This window comes from Sciurus vulgaris, assembly GCF_902686455.1.
Source record: "Sciurus vulgaris genome assembly, chromosome: 1".
Taxonomy (NCBI): domain Eukaryota; kingdom Metazoa; phylum Chordata; class Mammalia; order Rodentia; family Sciuridae; genus Sciurus; species Sciurus vulgaris.
Window position 1 is genome coordinate 134,831,132 of NC_136461.1, and position 20,641 is coordinate 134,851,772.

Consider the following 20,641-nt stretch of genomic DNA (forward strand, 5'->3'; position numbering starts at 1 on the left):
AATAAGAAAGATTAATCCAGAAATAAATGCAACAGGAGCAGATTTAAAAGTTAAGAGAACTGAGATGTGATGTGGTTTGGTGGAAGAGTACGTGTAGGCTCAGCCTGCAGAAGGCCTTGGATTAATCCTAGGATAAAAAAAAAAAAAAAAAAAAAAAAAAAAAAAAAAAAAAAAAAAACAAGCAAAGAAAAAATTGACAAAACTAAGAGTTGGGTGGTTTTTTTTTTTTTTTTTTTTTTTGACAAGGTAAATAGAATTGATGAACCATTAGACTGAAAGAGAGAAGACTCAAAAATATCAGAGATTAAAGAGGAAACATTACAACTGATGCCACAGATATACAAAAGCCATAAAAGTTGACTAAGAAGGAGATGGAGAGGCAGAGTGGAAGGATGGGAAAGGAGAGGCAATGCAGAGTGAATTCTTAAAAAATCATGTTATGTGCATACATAAATATACCATAAGGAATTTTCCCTTTATGTATAAGTAAAAAGAACCAATCAAATATAAATAGATGAATGAAAAGAAGTCTAGAAGATTAGGGAGGATAGGAGGGAAAGAAGGAATCATGAACTATAATTGAATTCTGCACACATTTAAATGTGTTGGAATGAACCCAACTCCTACATTTACCTATAAAGCTTTAATAAAACATTGTATAAAATTACTACCATGAGCAATAGTATGCCAATTAACTGGTTAACATAAAAATGGATAAATTCCTAGAAATGTATTATTTACCCAGACTGAATGATGAAGAAAATCTAAGCAGACCCAAGACTGAGAGGGAGATTGAGTTAGTAATGAAAACTAAGAGAAGCCTGGACTGAGGACACAAAGGTAATCCACCAAACATTTAAAGAACTGATGTCAGTCCTCTCAACCTCTTCCAACAAAAGTGAGCAGTGTGGAACACTTCCAAATTCATCTTATAAGACTAGCATCACGCTTGATACAAAAACCAGGCAGTGATGATACAGGAAAAGAAAATTATAGGCCAAAAAGAAATGCCTGATGAACACAGATTGAAAAATACAGATGAACAAAAACAAGACCAAGAAAACAAAAAGTGTAGCAAACAAAATTCAATAGCACATTAAACAGATAATTCATCATGACCTATTGGAATTATCCCTGAGATGTAAGAATGGTTTAATCAGGGAAGGATAACCCAATTAATGTGAGTTACCACTTTAATAACACCTGGTCATTTCAATATGTGCAAAAATTTGACAAAGTTCAACACATCCTTTCATGATCAATAATTTCAACAAAATAGGAACAGAAGGACTATATTGCAACATAATAAACACTGTATAAGAAAAACCAATAGCTAGCATACTCAATGGTGAAAAATTCAACACTTTTCATTTTATATCTGGAATTAACTCAACACTTGCTTTCTGCATAGTACTGAAAGTTCACCAGAGATATTTGGCAAGCAAGGAAAATTTAAAATTATCTCTATTTGAAGATGATATGTTCTTATGCATAGAAAAACCTGAAGATTCTACAAAATGAAATCTCTTAGAACTAGTTAACAAATTCAGTAAAGTTGTAGAATATAAAATCAACATACAAAAGTCAATTGCGTATTTCCGTACACTAACAATAAATAAGGAAATTAGGAAAACAATCTCATTTATATAAGGACCAAAGTAACATACTTAAAACTAAACTTACTAAGGAGGTGAAAGACTTGTACAATGAAAACTACAAAGCATTGATGAAAAATATCCTGTGCTCATGGATTAGAGGACAACATTGTTAAAATGCTTATATTACCTAGAGCAAACTCTAGATTCAACGTAATCCTTATCAAAATCACATTGGCAATTTTTTACAGAAATAAAGAAAAATCCTAAAATATATATAAAATAACAAAAATACCCCAAATAGCTAGAACTATTTGGGGAAGGAATAACAAAGCTGAAGCATCACACCTCCTGATTTCAAAATGCAATACAAAGCTCTAGTAATTAAAACAGTATGACATTAGAGACAGACATCTAGACCAATGAAACAGAACAGAAAGCCCAGGGGAAAAAAAATTTAAAAACTTACATGTATATGTTCAACTGATCTTTGACAAGAATACACAGTGAAGAAAGAAAGACCTCTTCAACAAATGGTACTGGGGGAAAACTGGGTATCTACATGACAAAGAATGGAATTGGATTTTTTCTTATACCACACATAAAAATTAACTTGAAATGGAACAGATACTTAAATGTATGGCCCCAAACTATAAAACTCCTACAAGATAATGCGGAAAACCATATGACATTGGTCTTGGCAATGATTTCCTGAATATGACATCATAGCACAAGCAAAAAAAGAAAAAAGTAATCAAGTGGGACAACTTCCAACTAAAAAGCTTCTGAAGATGCAATTGTAAAGTGGGAAAGTGTATTTGCAAACCACATATTTGGTAAGGAGACAGTATTCAAAATGCATAAGGAATGCTTTCAACTCAAGAGCAAAATAAGAACAAACTAGAGGTTGGGAGGGTATGAGGGGCTAAAGAAGGCTGGATTTGATTAATGCACACTGTATGCTTGTATTGAAACATCACACTGAAACCCATCAATATGTACAATTAATATGGTAATTTGAAATCACATATGACAAATAAAAAAAGAGAAAGGAAAAATGAGAGAGAAATGAAAGGAAGAAAGAAGGTTTTTTTAAAATTTTCTTTTTACAGACTACATTTTGATTCACTGTACACAAATGGAGTACATCATTTCATTTCTATGGTTGTACACAATGTAGATTCACACCATTCGTGTAATCATGTATGTACACAGGGTAATGATATCTGTCTCATTCCACCATTTTTCATACCCCCCTCTCATTTCCTTCTACATAATCAAAAGTTCCCCCATTCTTCTCTCACTTCCCACACTCCCACACCCATTAGTTATCATTCTCCACTTATCAGGGAAAACATTCGACCTTGGGATTTTTGGGATTAGCTTATTTCACTTAGCATGATATTCTTCAGTTCCATCCATTTATTTGCAAGTGCAATAATATTATTATTATTTATGGCTGAATAATATCCCATTGTGTATATATACACAGGTTTTTTTTTATCCATTCTGAATTGAGCTGCTACAAACATTGATGTGGCTGTGTTACTGTAGTTTGCTGATTTTAAGTCCTTTGGGTATAAACTGAGGAGTGGAATAACTGGGTCAAAAGGTGGGTTCATTCCAAGTTTTCTGAGGATTCTCCACACTGCTTTCCAGAGTGGTTTCACCAATTTGCAACTCCACCAGCAATGTAAAAGTGTGCCTTTTTCCCCACATCCACACCAACATCTATTTTTGTTTGTGTTCTTGATAATAGTCATTCTAATTGGAGTAAGATGAAATCTTAGAGTTGTTTTAATTTGCATTTCTCTAATTACTAGAGATGTTGAACACTTTTCATATATATATTAATTGCCTATATGTCTTCTTCTATAAAATGTCTGTGCAGTTCCTTGGCCCATTTATTGATTGGGTTCTTTGTATTTTGGGTGTAAAATTTTGTAAGTTATCTATAAAATTTGGAGATAAGTGCTCTATCTGAAGTGTGCATGGAAAAGATTTTCTCCCACTCTGTAGGCTCTCTCTTCACGTTCTTGATTGTATCCTTTGCTGAGAAAAAATTTTTTAGTTTGAGTCCATCACATTTATTGAAAACAGGCAAAGAACTCAAATAGATATACCTCCAAACAGATAATATTTGTTAGAATGGATATTGTCAAAAAATTAAAAGATAAGCTTCATTAAGGATGAGGAAAAATCTGGAAGCCTTGTATGTTGTTGATGAGAATATAAAATAACCTGTTATGATAAACAGTATGAGGGTTCATTAAAATATTTAAAATAGAATTGCTATAACACCTAGCAATTCTACTTCTTTGTTTTTAACTTTTAAAATTTGTACTAATTAGTTATACATGACAGTAGAATGCATTTTGGCACGTCATACATGAATGAAGTACAACTTCTTCTTCTGATTGTACATGTAGAAACACACTGGTTGTGTAATCATATATGTACATAGGGTAATAATGTCTGATTCATTCTACTAACCTTACTACCCCCAGAGTCCCTCCACTTCCTTCACTCCCCTCTGCATAATACAAAATCCCTCAATTCTCCGCTAGCCCCACCACCCTTATTGTGAATTAGCATTCACATATCAGAGAAAACATTTAGCCTTTGATTTTTTTGGGACTGGCTTATTTTGCTTAGCATGATATTTTCTAGCTCCATCCATTTACCTGCAAATGCCAAAATTACATTCTTCTTTAAGGCTAAGTAATATTCCATTGTGTATATATAGCACAATATCTTTATACATTCATCTGTTGAAGGGCACTGAGGTTCATTCCACAGTTTAGCTATTGTGAATTCAGCTGCCGTGAACATTGATGTGGCTGTATCGCTGTAGTATGCTGATTTTAAGTCCTTGGTGTATAGACCAAAGAGTAGGATAACTGGGTCAAATGGTGTTTCCATTCCAAGTTTTTTGAGGAATCTCCATACTGCCTTCCATAAAGGTTGCACCAATCGGCAGAGCTACTTCGGAGTAAATATTCAAAGGATTCAAAGTTAGTATCTTGAAGGGATATTTCCACTTCCATTTACAGTGCAGCATTATTCTTAATAGTTGAGATGTAGAAACAATCTAAATGTCCATCAACCTATGAACAGATAAAGGATAAAGAGAATGTGATATATACATGAAATGGAATATTATTCTGCATTAAGAAGAAGTAAATCTTGCCATAAGTGACAGTATGGATGAACCTGGAGAACATTATGCTACGTGAAATAAGCCAGTCCCAGAGTGACAAATACTGCATGATACCGTTTACATGAGTGGTATATATATCAAAGAATGAAATGAATAGAAGCAGAGAGAAGACAGTTATCACCAGTGGCTGGGAGAAGGAGGAGATGCAGTGTAGTTATTTGATGTATAAAATTTGGGGTATGCAAAGTGAATAAGTTCTAGGAATCTGCTGAATAACATTATGCCTATGTTATTATTGTGAACTTGAAAATTCAGAGAAGATAGATCTCACGTTGTGCTGTTAATTACATTAATCAGCTTTCCATTATTGTAATGAACTAGAGATAATCAATTTAAAAGGATGAAGATTTATTTTGACTCATGGTTTTGGAGGTTTCAGCCCGTGGTCGGTTGGCCCATCATCTTTGGCAAGGCACTACACCATGCTGGGGGTGCGTGGTACAGCAAGCTGCCTATTTCATAGCTTAAGTAAGAGGGAGACACAGAAAATGGTCAGGGACCCAATACCACTCTCAAGTACATTCCTCAGTGACCAGAAAACCAATTAGGCTCTACCACTTAAGGGTTCTACCATCTTCCAACAGCTCCAAAGGCTGGGGACCAAGCCTTTTAATACCTGGGCTTATGAGAGACATTTATCTAACTATAGAATCAACACACACACATCAATCAGGATGGGGAAAGAGACAAAGGGAGAGATCGCTAACAATTTTTGGAAAGATGATAAAAGATTTTTTTCACTCTTCTGTAACAGAGAAAACTATGAATTACAAACTGTCTGATTTAAATTTGTTTGATAAGTCTATTTGTCAAATGTGCATTCAGTATTTTTTACAAACCAGACTGAATGGTCCCAGTTAAGGAGATGAACAAGTTGCCAGCCTTACCCTTTATGAACTAAAACTTAATAAACAATACTAGTCTTGAAAGATTGTTTTTGAGGCTGGGGTTGTAACTCAGTGATAGACCAATTGTCTGGTATGTATGAGGCACTGTGTTCAATTCTCAGCTCTGCATATAAATAATAAAATGAAGGTCCATCAACAATTGAAAAAGTAGATAAAAAAAAGATTGTTTTTGAGATAATGTGTAGCAAGAGCCATGATACTGATGTACATTCAGTAAAGAGGGGGGAAAAGATGAGGGGTACCTTTAACTTGTGAAACACTTTTGAGAAATCATAAGCTTTGTACTGTGTATGCACAAATAGGAGCCGGTCAAGTGAACAATCAAGGATGAAAGGAATAAATATTTTCAGCTAGCAGCAGAAAGAAATTTTGAGAAAATGTGACAGACATGGGGAAGTTCAAGTCTCTCCAGACTGTCAAATGGACAAGAAGAATTTGCTCATGTTTTGCGTAGATCTTCAGGGTCTCTGACCATTCCTGATCACTGTTGACTTCTACATGCTTTTCCTTGTAATACAACACCTGCCATGCTTTTTGGACATGGGAGGCAAGAAATATCCAAAGGTTTGTATGTTCTGACCAGCCCTTAGTTAACACTCAACAACAACCTTGGATTCCAGACAGTGCAGGTTTTGAAACATCATTGATACCCTAAGCTCCCCTACAGAATGGGGTGGAGGTTTGAACTTTGCCCCAAATCACATCTTTGCTTGAATTTTTCTCCTATTTTAAGATTTTTTTTTAGCTTTTTAACTTAATTTAATTATAATTTTATTTTTTATTTCAGTTTTCTTTTTAATCAATGAATAAAAATCGCATATATTTATGGGGTACAATGGGGCACTTTGATATGTTTACGAAGCAGAATAATTAAATCAGGTTAATTAGTCAATACCTTACCTCACATACTGTTTTTATTGGGTAAAAAACTTTAAAATATACTTTAAGCAGTTTGAAATACATAGTGTGTTGTCGTTTATTATGGTCACATTCTGTGAAGTAAATCACTATAAAACTTGCTCCTCATGTCTACAGTAACTTTGTACCCTTTGATCAGCATCTCTCCTCTCTCAATGTCCCACCCACCCTAGCCTCTGGGAACCATCATTCTCTTCTCTAGTTGATTCCCTATTCCTTAATTAGTTGCTCCCGGGAGCACTTGCTTAATAAATCACTTGCATATTAATTCTTATTTCAAAAATCCATGTAACAACTGTCACATAAAGTCATTTTCAGGATCAAATGAGAAAATGTACACAGGTCTTTCAACTATAAAGTGTCAAACGGATCTAAAGTGCAATTGACCATATCCAACTGAGGTTCTGACATTTGTAGCAATAGAAAGTAAGGGTAAGAATTGTTCTCCATTTTCAAATTTATCAAGATGAATTAGTGTTAGAACCATTTTGACACCAGCTCTCAGAGCTCTGAATGCTTGTGATTACAGTCATTCTTAATGTAGTAGATTGGCTAAACTAAGGGTGAATGTCTCTAGGGAATTGTGGACTACCTGGAAAATTTAAAACAAAAACACTGAAAATTACTGTTTGGGGGATAATTTAAACAATTTGCTTAGAATTCAACCTTATGATTCATTGTGTTTCCTACAAATTCTTTGCTCATGAGGAAACGTGAATGAGAAATGCTGCATAAACTAGACATAACAATTGACTTCCTCACTAGTTCCAATAGTTTCTTTTTTGTTTGTTTTTGGTTGAATTGAGGTTTTTTGTTTGTTTATTTCATTGTTTTATTTTTTATGGCTGAAGAGTACGTAGGAAACTAAAAGGCTGGTTAGGCCATAGTTAAAAAACAAATTTAGGTTGCATATAGAAATTTCATAAAATATCACTTAATTTGCTTCTCAAGGCGTGTTAGTCAGCTTTACATTACTATAACAAAATACCTGATGGAAATAACTTAAAAAGAGTAAAGGTTATTTTGGCTCACAGTTTTGGAGGTTTCAGTCCATGATCAGTTGGCCCTATATTGTTTTGGGGCCTGAACCAAGGCAGCATAACATGGTGGGGACCACATGATGGAGCAAAGCTGATAACCTCATGGCCAGAAAATGAAAGAAGAGAAAGAGACTGACATGCTATAATCCCCTTCAAGGGCAGATCACCCCAGTGACCTATAATCTCTCATTAGGTTCCACCCCTAAAGGTTTCCACCATTTTCCAATAGCACTAAGATGAGCACTAAGCCTTTGACATATGGGACTTTAGGGGACAGTCCAGATCTAAACTATAGCAGAAGACAAGGAAAAAACTGATGTATTTACCCTTCAGTAACTGAATGAATCTATTAATACTGATTTTATAGCTTACTTTTAAAATTTCAATGAAGAGAAAAATTCATTCTAAGTGATTTATGTAGCCTCTGACCTCTCTTTTCTATCTAGAATATAGTATCTCTTGATGGTAAGCATTTTGAGGAATTTATCAATATGTACATTGTGATTTGACTGTAATGCTCGGGTCCAGTTAGCCAAACACTGAGGACTATGTGGCTATCAACACGCAATCCCTTATATCATGAAACGATTCACCTTTAGATGATAAATTCTTAATATGATCTTAATGTGCTCATTTCCATAGTCACATGTCTGTGTATGTGTGCATGGAGGTGAAGAGGATCTTTACAAGCTCAAAGTGTCCTTACCTCTATATCTGAAACCAGCAAGGGGGGGCAACCAATGAGAAGCTGATGAACCACAGCAAGTATACTGGGCACAGAAAACGGATGCAGCTATTGGAGGAAAAATACACACCACATTGAAGAAAGGCACCTCCTCCTCCCGGAAGTGTTCACTCACTTGTGGTAATTGTGATGGGCTGACAGATCTGACTCCATGAAAATGTTATAGGCCAGACTCTAAGGGAAATGACTAAACAGACTCCATTTTGCTCTGAGACTCCATGTTATGTAGGAAATAAGCTTCTCCCATGGGAACACCCTGCCTCTGTGCCCATCATCAGTTACTTGGTGTGACATGTTTAATAATATACAATGGCAACTCCTATGTAGTAAAGAATTGCTCTCTTTTGATTCCTATTGCTCCTAAACAATGTACTATGTGAACAGTGATTGTGTGGATGTTAGTAACCATTCTTTAGTTTGTACCTAGGTAAGGGTCATTTTGACCCACTTCCCCCTCTGTCGATGATCTCATGATGTTAATGTGTAATTTCGAATCATAGCAACAGACACTTATGATTAATGTAATTTTTGGTATAAGAACCCCTACAACCCTGTGGTCGGGGCTGTTCTCCCAATAGCCATTTTTTGGGGGGCATTGTATGAGACAGTTAGCCAGCCAGCTTAATAAAGACTCAAATTTGGACTTCTAAGTGGTGATTGGTCTGTTCTTAAGTTGAGCCCCATAACAGTAATAACAGCAACAATAGTAATCATTGAAACAATAGCAAATCATTCTACAGCACCCATTAATTGTGTATGAATGTACTGTGTGCACAGTGCATGAATGTGGTCCTACACAAAGAAAAAAGTTGTCATATTCATGCTCCGAATCTCAACCCTACAGACATCCAACTTTTAAAACACGGAAGGGATGTTCTGCTGGACTTAGGCACCTTTAACTTCTCAGGTTGATTGCTGTAGATGTGCAACCAGGGTTTATGGTGAAATCATGAATTGGACCAATACTGAAAATCCTCCTCTGATTTTTACTAGAGAGAATCACTGAACTGGTGAGCACATTCAGTGCACTGAAATTTATGTGCTCATCATTTCAGCATCTTTTACAACAGGTAGCTTGTGAGGAGGGTAATTCATTATAAAATGTGTGTAGCTATATAGAATTTATATATTTAGAGAGAGTTATATATAGAGTTTATATATATATATATATGTAATTGTCCAGATTTTACAGTGGGTTGTTTTCAAAACTATCTTTTCCTCTAATATTGTTTTTGTTTGGTTGTTCACTTATTTTGAGTAATGTTAAGTTGTAAGGAAAATGAAAATCTGTGTTACAATTTTATTTATGAGAGGAAAGTTGCCTTGGGAAACAAAGCCTCAGATTTGTGATTTGGAGAAGAAATCGTGCAGTCCTTAAAGTCCACCCTCCTTAGACTGAATCATCTGTTCCTTCATTTCTGGACAGCAAAAAGGCAGAAATGAAGAAGAGGTGTATGCATCTGACAACAAGGAAGGTAAGCTATGGATCCACCTCTCTAGTTGGATATGAGGTTGTCATAATTTCCACTCCTTGCTCTCCACTTCAGTTTAGTTACAGGCCTAGAGGATCCAGTGTTAGGAACTATCAGGCTGAGGAGCCAGGACTCAGGTCTCCTAGGGACGACCATTTCCAACTGTCCCAAAGGGGAAGCAGACAACTAAATAGGAGGGCCCATAGGGGAGGGCAAGTTAGAGGGAAGTATTTTCCCAGTCTTGTAGAAGTTGAGAAAAAATGTCCAAATTAAAAAAAAAAAATTAAAAAACAAACAAACAAACAAAAAAAAACAAATCTGAGTCAAATTTTTCCAGGAACCCAAACTTGTGGTGAACACCATTTTTTTGTGTTGTCTCTCTCTTGATCTATTTTCATCCAAATGTCTGACGCCACATTTTATTTTCATAATTCCTGGTAGGTTACAACAAAGATTCTCCATGTTGGCTAGATATGATTTTGCTTAATTCTAATAACTGGCACCAAATATTTTGAAATTTGGAGTCTTGGTTTTAATTTGAATAAATAAGGGAGGAGCAGGCTGGTTTCATCCAGAGTCCACATGGAAAAATCCGGAGAGAAAAATGTAACCAAATGGTACAAATTTGGTGGAAACAAAATCTAACATGAAGAATAATTTAAATTTCCAAAGGAAAAATCCAGTATTCTTATTATTGACTATGATGATGCTAAGTGGGAGGGTGATTTATATATGAGGTATCCCTCAAAACTCTTGTGTGAGACAATGCAAGGATTTTCAGAGGTGAAATGATTAGTTTATGAGAGTTGTAACATAATCGGTGAATTTATCCTCTGATATGGATTAGTTGGGTGGTAACTGTAGGCACACAGAATGTGGCTAGAGGATGGAGGTCCGGGGGTGGGTGTGCCTTTGGGGTTTATATATTGCTCCTGGCAAGTGGAGTTCACTTTCTGTGCTTCCTGGCTGTCATGCCCTGAGCTGCTTTCTTCTTCTATGCCCTTCTGCCATGATGTTCTGCCTTGTCTTGGGCCCAAGCAATGGAGTCAGTGGTATATGGATTGAATCTCTGAAATCATGGGCCAAAATAACTTTTTCTTTTTCTACTTTGATCTTGTCAGGTCTTTTGGTCACAGTAACAAAAAGCTGACTAAAACATAGGGCAACTTCCAGAAACAGTATTCTGGGATGCAGTTCTCATTACATTGTCCATATTCTTTTAGTTATTTTATAAATCCTGTAACTTCATTCCAGGGAAAGTTTTTGTTACTACAGCTGAAACAAATTAATTTTAGTGTCTTATGCATAAAAATACCAAGTTGATGCTTTCTTTCTGGACTTCTACGTGATTGTCAATAATTCATAATTCTTTGAATGCTTTCTTTCTATTATGGACTGAATTGTGTTCCTTCAAAATTCACATGTTGATGTCCTAATGTTTAGTACCTCAGAATTTGCCTGAATTTGTGAACAAGGTCTTTAAAGAAGCAGATGAAGTCAAATCAGGTCATAAGAGTGGTCCCTAATTCAATATAACTTGTACCCTTATAAGGAGAGGAGCTTAGTACATAGATACCCAAAGGAAGATTACCACGTGAAGACATAAGGAAGACATTCATCTAAAGTCAAGGAGAAGGGCCTCAGAAGCCAACTCTGCTTACACCTTGATCTTGGACTTACAGCCTCCAGAAATATGAGAAAATAAGTATCCGTTTGCTCACATCACCCTGAATGTAGCATTCTGTTATGGTAGTCCTCGAAGTCATGCTGGGGTCTGCTTTCACTGCTGTCCAGGGAGCCTCTTTAACTTCTCAGTCCAGGCTAGCTCTTCAGCTCCTGCACACCACCCCTTTCCCATTTTACTCTCTTCCTCCTCCTCCTCCTCTTCCTCCTCTTTCTCGTTTTTTCCTCCTCCTTCTTTTTATCAGGTTGGAAAGCATAATAGCTTCCATGGAGAGGGAGTAGGAGGTTGAAAAATAAATTTTATTTATGCTTTGCAACTCTGATTATCTCAACTGAAGTGAGATAATGTTAGCTGAGATATCAATTTCACTAAAAATTCAATGATGTAACTCCATCATCTTTTAGCATCCAATGTCCTACAAGTAGTTCAATGCCTTTCTTATTTGAAAAACTTTGCTTTTAATGCGTATTTTTTTCTTTCTGGAAACATTGAGATATTTTTCTTTAATACTAGTGTTTTGAAATTTCATGATTCATTCAGGACTTGTATCTTTCAGTTCTGGAAAATAATCTTCAATTGTTTTATTTGTGTTCTCTTCAACATTATAATTAAATATATGTATATATATACATATATATTATATATTATGTTCATGTAGATATATTATATATTACATAAAGTATGTGTAGATATATTTTCAGTACCACAGTTTGAACCCAGGGATTCTCTAACACTGAGCTATATCCCCAATCCTTACTTTTATTTTTTTAATTTTAAGATAGGGTCTTACTAAGTTGCCAAGGCTGGCCTCTAACTTTCAATCCTCCCTCCTCAGCCTCCTCAGTAACTGGGAGTACAGACATGCACCACTCTGCTTGGTTCAAATATGTTATATTCTCTTTTTTCCCCCTAAACTTTGTTTAGTCAAATATTGAAGATATTTCATTGATGTCTCTAAAGATTATTTTTTCCATTACTCATTTGTCCTTTTGTTCTCCTTCTTGATGTTGCAGCTTTGGTGGAGACAGAGACTTCCAATACTTGCTTCACTTCACCTTCCATGATATTCTGTGATTCCAGTCCTCCAGACTAAACAGTGGTGGGTTTAATTGTTTGTTTTACATCAGCATGTCTCTCTACAAAGGCTTACATTTCAGTTTTATGCACTTCATTGAGTCCATTTCTACCCCTTCCTTTGTATTACACATTTCAGCTTGAGGTAACAGGTATCTCTACTATTATTGAAGTTGGGAATCCTGCTTGGTATACACTCTTTTATGTAAAGATAAATTTTCAGAGGAGAATGCAAAAATGTGTTTTTTGTTATCTTAAAACTTGAAAGCCCTTTCTTCTATTTTATTTGAATTCAAATCATCATACATCTTTTCCAAGAAAGCTTCTCAAATTACTCACATTTTCTCTTTCACTGTTAATTATTTTTAACAGTGCAAGGGTTTGAACCCAGGGCCACACACACGCTAGGCAAGTGTTGAGTTATACCCTCAGTTCATGGCTCATCTTTTCTCGACATTTTCATATTTTGTATACTACTGGTCTGTATATAAATGTGTGCGTGCTACAAATATACTTCTATGTTAATAATAGTCTAAAACAATTTGATATCCACCTGAATTTGTCTATCTATAATCTGGTTTCTTTTTAAGCTCCTTGAGAGTAGAGACAAACCAAACAATAAACAAGAGCCAAACATGTCTGCAGATGGTGGCAGTCATGGAAAAGACAGTGGTGTTAGTACAATGATGGGAAAAGAGATTTTTCCTTTAAAATCTATCATTTTTAGTAACCAGACTTCTTTCTATATCTTCTTATTTCCTATGGAAATACTTCCCTAATTGACAAATATTGAGAAAATTCTTATGCATAAACATTCTTTAGAGGAGTATAAGGATAAATCTGGTAGAATGAAAAAAAAAAAAAACAAGTATTTTAGAAAATCCTCTTTTTTTCCCCTTTATTGGAGAGGGAGGAGGTCACTGTGAGTTTACACAGCTAAGAAGGATGTCCTAATTGTCACCAGATGCTTTTAACTGGTTAGATGCCAACAACTGAATAAGCTTCCTTTCTGTATCAGGGCATTTAAGGAACAGCACTTGACGTCTCTCAAGTCCCAGTTGCCTGGAAATGAAAGATGGACCCAATGATGAAATGTTTCTATCATTGCCTAAGTGGTATTAAATAAAGCACTTAAAATGAACAAGAGAGACGAATAGTTGAGAGTATAGTTGGAAACAAAAATCGATGGTCTGTTGGTCCAGTGCCTACTTTGCAAAGACTAGCTAAGTTTAGAAATCCAAGGGCAATTTCTTGTGTGAAACTTATTGTTTCTCCTATTGTACATATTATTATTTTATATTTCATTGACCATTGTTTCCTATGAACCACTATGTATTTGCCAAGACTGAATTAAACTTATTAAGTGTTGAATCTCTCTCCCTGAATAGACTCTAAGCCTATTGAAGAAAAGAAGGATGTCTTAGGATTCTTGTGTCCAAAAACCTAGAACAAAATGGTCCTTTAAGCCTTATTGTGTAAATAAGGGGAATATATTGCAAATAAGAACATTAAATGTGTTTATAAGAATGTCTTTCTCTAGAAGGAAAAATCGTAAATTAATGAATATGACCAACTTGGTCCTGTTAAAAGTCAAAGTCTTTAGGACTGCTATTTTTAATCATTATTTTATAAAGTTCCTCATAATTTACAGGAACAGCTTTGGTACTTTTCAAGTGCGTAACAGGCACCATGGTTTATGATTTTTCCATCTTCCCTCAAGGTGCTTGAATGCTTCTGTTTCTCTTAGTGATCAAATCACCAAGTTGCTATTGGCTGGCAGCTGTGACTCTATGAAATTACCCTGCAAGTATCACAGTAATGAAGATGGAGCAAGTGCAATATTCACACATCTTAGAAGCCTCAGAAATGATGAATGAAAGTGTTGAATATGGAGTTTTAGGTTTTTGGTCATTTCCTTCCTTTTGGTTGTACTTTCTGTGAGGCATGTGTTCAAAGGAAAATTCACAAAATTATGTTCCTTGTAATATTTGCTCTGCCCAACAAACATTTTCAAATGTATTTTAGCAGACATGTGACATATACCCAAACCAAATTCTGGTCCTACTGCCAATAAAGCTTGGCCAGTGCTTCTTCACACAGATGCACAATGTTTACACATAGCATACCTGATTTCCCTATCATCTACCCACAAAATACATTGCTTCTTCCACATAGACTGTGGTTTCCAAGGCAACAGAGCTCGTCTAACAATGAAAGCACACAGAAGTTGATTTCCATTTCTACATGCCAAAATCGAACCACTTTTCTCAAGCCATAGATATTTTTATTTCTCACTAGGAAGACAAAGCTCAGAGTGAAACAAGAATAGTAGAAGAATTTTTTAATGTACCAACGTAATTTGGAGCTATTAAAAAGAATTTTGGCTTCACAAGCTTTAAAGAGAGGTTGATAGGAATCATTTGGGTAAAGGGTTAAGTACAGAGAAGAGAAAAGTTATGGCTAGCCCTCAAGGAAATAAAAATACTGTGTGGGGTTGAGAAGATCTATCTTGCCTCAACTACTGGAGTCTCTTGGTACACCAAGTCCCACGGTTTTCCTTCGCAGGCAAGTTTATGGAAAATAATCTCCACCTCGCTTTCCATTCACTCCAGAATACATTATGATCTTCATTCTCATGTTAGAAATGCCCTTGCAAGGCCACTTAAGTCCTTTAGCTGCCAAATCCAGTGACCCATACATAATGGTACCATAGACTGCCCCTCCCTCCTGCCTCTCTTGTCCCTTTTCCAGGGTGTTTCACTTCCCCAGTTCTCTTCCACCTAAAACCCCCCTCCCATTCTTTGCAGGTTCCTCTTCTGCCAATGTTTGAACTGTGGTTCTCTCTAGCTCTTTAGCTTTGAATTTTACATATCCCCGTAGGCAGTGGTGTCTAAACCAACTTGCACAGTATAGTCACTTGGGAATCTTGAAAAATTCCAAAGCCCAGGCTATAACACAGTCCAGTGTCAAGAGGTGCAGGCATCAGTAACTACATTTTGAAATTCTCCCAGGAAGTTTCAGTATGCAGACAAGTTTTGGAAACCACTGCTAGAGAGGTTTCTCCTCCTTTAATTAACTTTAGATTGCTGACAACCAAGATGCTAGGTTTGCACCTTGTCCAGGGTTAATCATGCCTGTTACATATACAATTGGCCTTCCCTATCTACAGGTTCTGCTCCATGATGCAACTGACCCTGGGTTGAAACCATTTGAAAAAAATGTATCCATAATGAACACACAGCGGTTTTTTGTCATTATTCCCTAAACAATATAGTATGATAACCCTCTGTACAACATTTACATCATATTAGGCATTATAAATAATCTAGATAATACTTAATATAAAGAATGTGCTCAGATTATATGCAAGTACTATGCCATTTTTTAGAAGGCACCTGAGTATATCCATGGATTTTGGTGTCTGATGGTTTCAGACAGCAATCCCCCTACAGATACTAAGCATCATCTGTTCTCAGTTTTCCCTTCATTTGACTTTTTCCATTGTATTTCATAATTTTAGGATAAAATAAAGAGGCATTACCAGGACATTCAAATGGCTCTGCTTTCTTTCTAAGTCTCATCCCACACTGCTCCCTTGTCCTGCTTGAAGCTCCCAGGCACATTCCTGCCCCTCTGCCTGGAACTTCCCTCTCTGCCTGCCTAATTCCAGCTTATCTTCGAACACTGAGTCCATACAGTTCCCTAATAGGTAGGTCCTCCTCTCACTACCTGGTGGGCTTTGTTGATTGTGACTCTTATCCCATTTACATCTTTTTATTGGTTTATCTTCTCATAGATAAAAACTTATTAGAGGGCCGAGTATTGTCTTAGTTCTCTACCCAGGTTCAGAGTGACCTGAACACACTGCATTTTACTATCTGATGAATTGATGAATAAGAGAAGATGATAGTTGGGAGTTTTTGCATTGAAACCGTTTTTAGAGATGGTTTAATCAAATCCACTTCCTCAAGGGGAGAGGAAGGACACAGAAACACAGAGCTGTCCCGAAGGTGGCAGGATGTTCTTCCTTTCCTCATGTCCCCTTTTGTTCATCTGGCAGGTAGAGCCACTGGAAACACTGTCCAGGTGGGAGAGCAACCTTCATGACAGAGACGTGGACAACTTTTGGGTTAGGAAGGGATAAGGGAGCATGTAATTGTCACAGAGTGATCAAATGCCCATCACTTACCAGGAAGATAAAAGGTATCTTTTGAAAAAATTTAGTCTGAGTAAGATCAAAAACTTCAACTATTTATAAAATTATGCAGTTCTATAAAGTTAATCAGCTATTATTCTTGAAAAATGACATATTCTTCCCTTTTACATACTGCACTTTGGAACCACAAAAGAAGAAACTCTAATAGAAATGCTCATAATCACAGTATGCACTGAATACTACCAATGATCAGACATGATAATTAGGAGAAATGGGAGTAATGAGCATATTTTCCATATGACTCTATAAGTCTCCTTTTCATTTTATATGACTCCCATTTTCCTAATAAGTTGTAAACATTATGAAACAGAATATTGGAAATCAAAAAGTTGAAATGTAAGTAACTTTCCCACAACTATTTAATAAAATGTGTGTGTGCATGAGTGTGTGTCTACATGAGTGTGTGTCTGCATGAGTGTGTATGTATGTGTATAAAAATGGGAGAGAATAAAACTATTTCCTCAATGGTCAGCTATACTGTCTATTCTGTGATCCAAACACTCATTTTTCAAATTGACTTCACTGTTGTTAGCCAAGAAACACCATAGCCACCTCTGATAATGTGTGCTCCTCCAACCTTTCTGTATCAATTAACCATCTGTCCTATGGGGTACCAGTTGTAATCAGTGATGTCTTCTTAAACCTTTTCCTATCATCAGTGAAAGAAAGCAATACATATATAGCAATTTCCGTTTTATTAAATTAGCTTCATATGGTTCTTCTCAAAGTCATCCCAAGTCATTACTAAAAGATTTATCACTGGAAATTTCATTTTCAAGTAACACACACTGTGCTCTAATACTGCCATCTTGAAATTCTTAATTTTTGAACAAGGGTCCCTGTATTTTTATTTTGCAGTTGCAGTAGACCCTACAAATATGTACCTGGTCCTCCCTGTAAATCCTCACCAAGCATTTTTTAGTGACTAAAAAGTGTCTATAACAAAGTTGGATCTAACAGTGAATAGAACTTGTGAAAGGGCAGCTTATTGCCATGGGGGAATTGGCTGACTACCGAGATGGACAGCCAATGGAATTCTTCATAGGTTATTGCAGATTCACTTGAGTCTCTATTATGTTTGACCTTGCTTCACAGTATTCTTTCTCTTTGCTTGCTCCTTCTTGTCTCACAGGACCCCAGGGATCATCTCTGCTTGAGAATTCTTACTTCTTATGGTAAGTCTTCTAGTTCAAAATACGTTACTGACATCATCAAAAGTTTCAGTCTGGTGATTATATGCTTGAGGCTCCAATATTAGAATAAATGCAGAAAAGAATAATCTCTTTTCAGAGTAATGTCTGAAAAGTGGTGTTGTTTTTCAGGAGACCTAAGTAATTTGACTTATTAAGGTATTACTGGGCTAGTGCCTTCCAGAAAATGAGGTAGTGCAAAGACCCTCCCTTCAATTCTTATGACCAAGTCAGAAAGATTTCAGACATGTCACTCAAGAGTAATAGGCATGAGTTTATTGAAGGCATAGGAAAAGGAAAAGGGGACACTCTCAAGGGAGAGAATGGGTCCTCTCAGAGAGGACAGAAATGACATGCACTCCAGGTTTATTGGAGATACCAAAGAAATTTCCAGAGAGTCCCACCCTGTTGTACATCTTGACTGACAGCAGTATGACATCAGACTTTCACGTCTCCACTGCAATGATAACTCTAGGTCATTTTATTCCATGCTGACCAGTTCTAATTGGATTCTTAACCACAAATTTTTACAGATTTTATGGTTAGGAGGAATTATCCTTATCTCCCTGAAGGGGTCACAAAAGCTTCCCCCTTCAGAGTAACTTGCATTCCTCTTATCAGCATTATTTCATGCCTGTATTTCTCCTGCAGATAACAGGTAGTTTGCTGAGAAATGTGATATATTCTGTCCAGGAAAGGATGCAGGTAAATTGCTTTTTGGAAAAGAAAGCATGAGGGAGTCAGCAGAGTGGGCCTATTCTATAGAATTATTCTCTTATTCTCATGTTCCCACCATTCACATCTGTCTGTCCCCTATTAAAGACAGACTAACAGACTGATAGAGTTGATGGATGTGTTTTAATGTTTCCTTCTTAAAAAATATTTAAACTACTTCAACAGAGGATAATTTGATTTCTGGCATGGATTGATTAGCACACTATACAGGCAATTACCTTTCTCTGAATTTGTACCTAATTGGTAAGAATAGATATGTAATTGGAATGTAGGACTTTAGAAAGTATAGCAAAGAAATAGAGAAGCTTTTTTCAAGTGAGATGCTTACTAAATTTTCTTTAAATCTCAGACAGTAGGAGTTTATACAATAGACCCTAAATGATTGCTTCGGTTAGAAAATCATTTTGGCTCAAATTGGTATAAGAATGAAAGACAAGCTTTCTGTAATTTTTAGCTGGGGATTGAACCCATAGGCTCTCTATCACTGAACTATATCCCCATCTTTTTTCATTTTTTATTTTGAGACAGGGTCTTTCTAAATCGCACAGTCAGACCTCAAATTTGTGAACCCTGTGCCACAGCCTCCTGACTAGCTGGGATTATAGGTGTGTGCCCCAGCAATCAGATTAACTCACATTTTTACAAGTGATATATGAACGCGGTCTGAAGTTCAGAATATATACCATCTTAAAATTAAATATGTCCACAATCACCATGGTAGTCAGCTTTTCATCACTGTGACAAAATATCTAAGGAAAACTACTTAAAGGAGAAAAGATTTATTTTAACTCATGGTTTCATAGGTTTTAGTCTACAATCCTTTGACTCTATCACTGTGGTCATGTGGTAAGGCAGAATATCATAGAAGTTGTGGCAGAACAAAGTTGCACACCTCATGGCAGCCAGGTGAAGGAGGTGTGTAGGGGTTGAACAAAATAAACCCTTCAAAGGCATGCCACCAGTGACTTAATTTCTCCAACTGCTCCCCACCTTCTGAAGTTTTACCACCACCCAGTATAATCACCTGCTGCGGACAAAGCCTTCAACACAGGAGCCTTTCAGGCCCAAACTATAACAATCACCTTCTTTAAGTCCTAGCATTTGAAGTGACTCAGCTACTTCTGATCTATCTCACTTGTAAGATCCTGGAGAAGCAGCTACCATGGGAGGAAACCTCATGCACAAAGAAGAAAACTATTTGAAAAACAAGATAATTACTGGTATTCAGCGACAAATTCAGAAAATCTTAATACTTGGTTTAAAAAAATTTATTTTAAATACAAATAGTCAACATTTGTTAAATGAAAAGTGGCTGGATAATGGGAACAATCATAGTTCTCAAGAAAGGGAAGGGGCAATGTCACCAAATGTGCCTAAAGACAGTTTGAAAAATGCACCTCTGTACCTAGAATCACTAAATCAGGATATTCTGTCAAGGAGTCTGAGGGTCTCTCTAGGGTTAGAACTTGGTTTGTTCTCCCCAGGTTCATTCTGGTGGTATTGAGAGGTGGTATAACCTTTAAGAAGTGGGGTCTAGTATGAAGAAATTAGATCACTGAGGACATGTTCTCAGAAACAATTCATGCTGATTTCTTCATAGTGGGTTCTTTGAAAGCAAAGCTACCCCATGAACTTGGTGTCTTCTGTACATAGCCATTCCTCTTTCTATTTTACTACCATGTTATGAGTCAAGAGAGCCCTTCAGAATCTGAACTGATATGGTCACCAGATCTTGGACTTTCAGACTGCAAAACTGTAAGCTAAATAAACATCTTTACTTTATAAAATACTGAACCTCAGACATTTTGTTATAGCAACAAAAACAGACCAATACAGGTCCATAT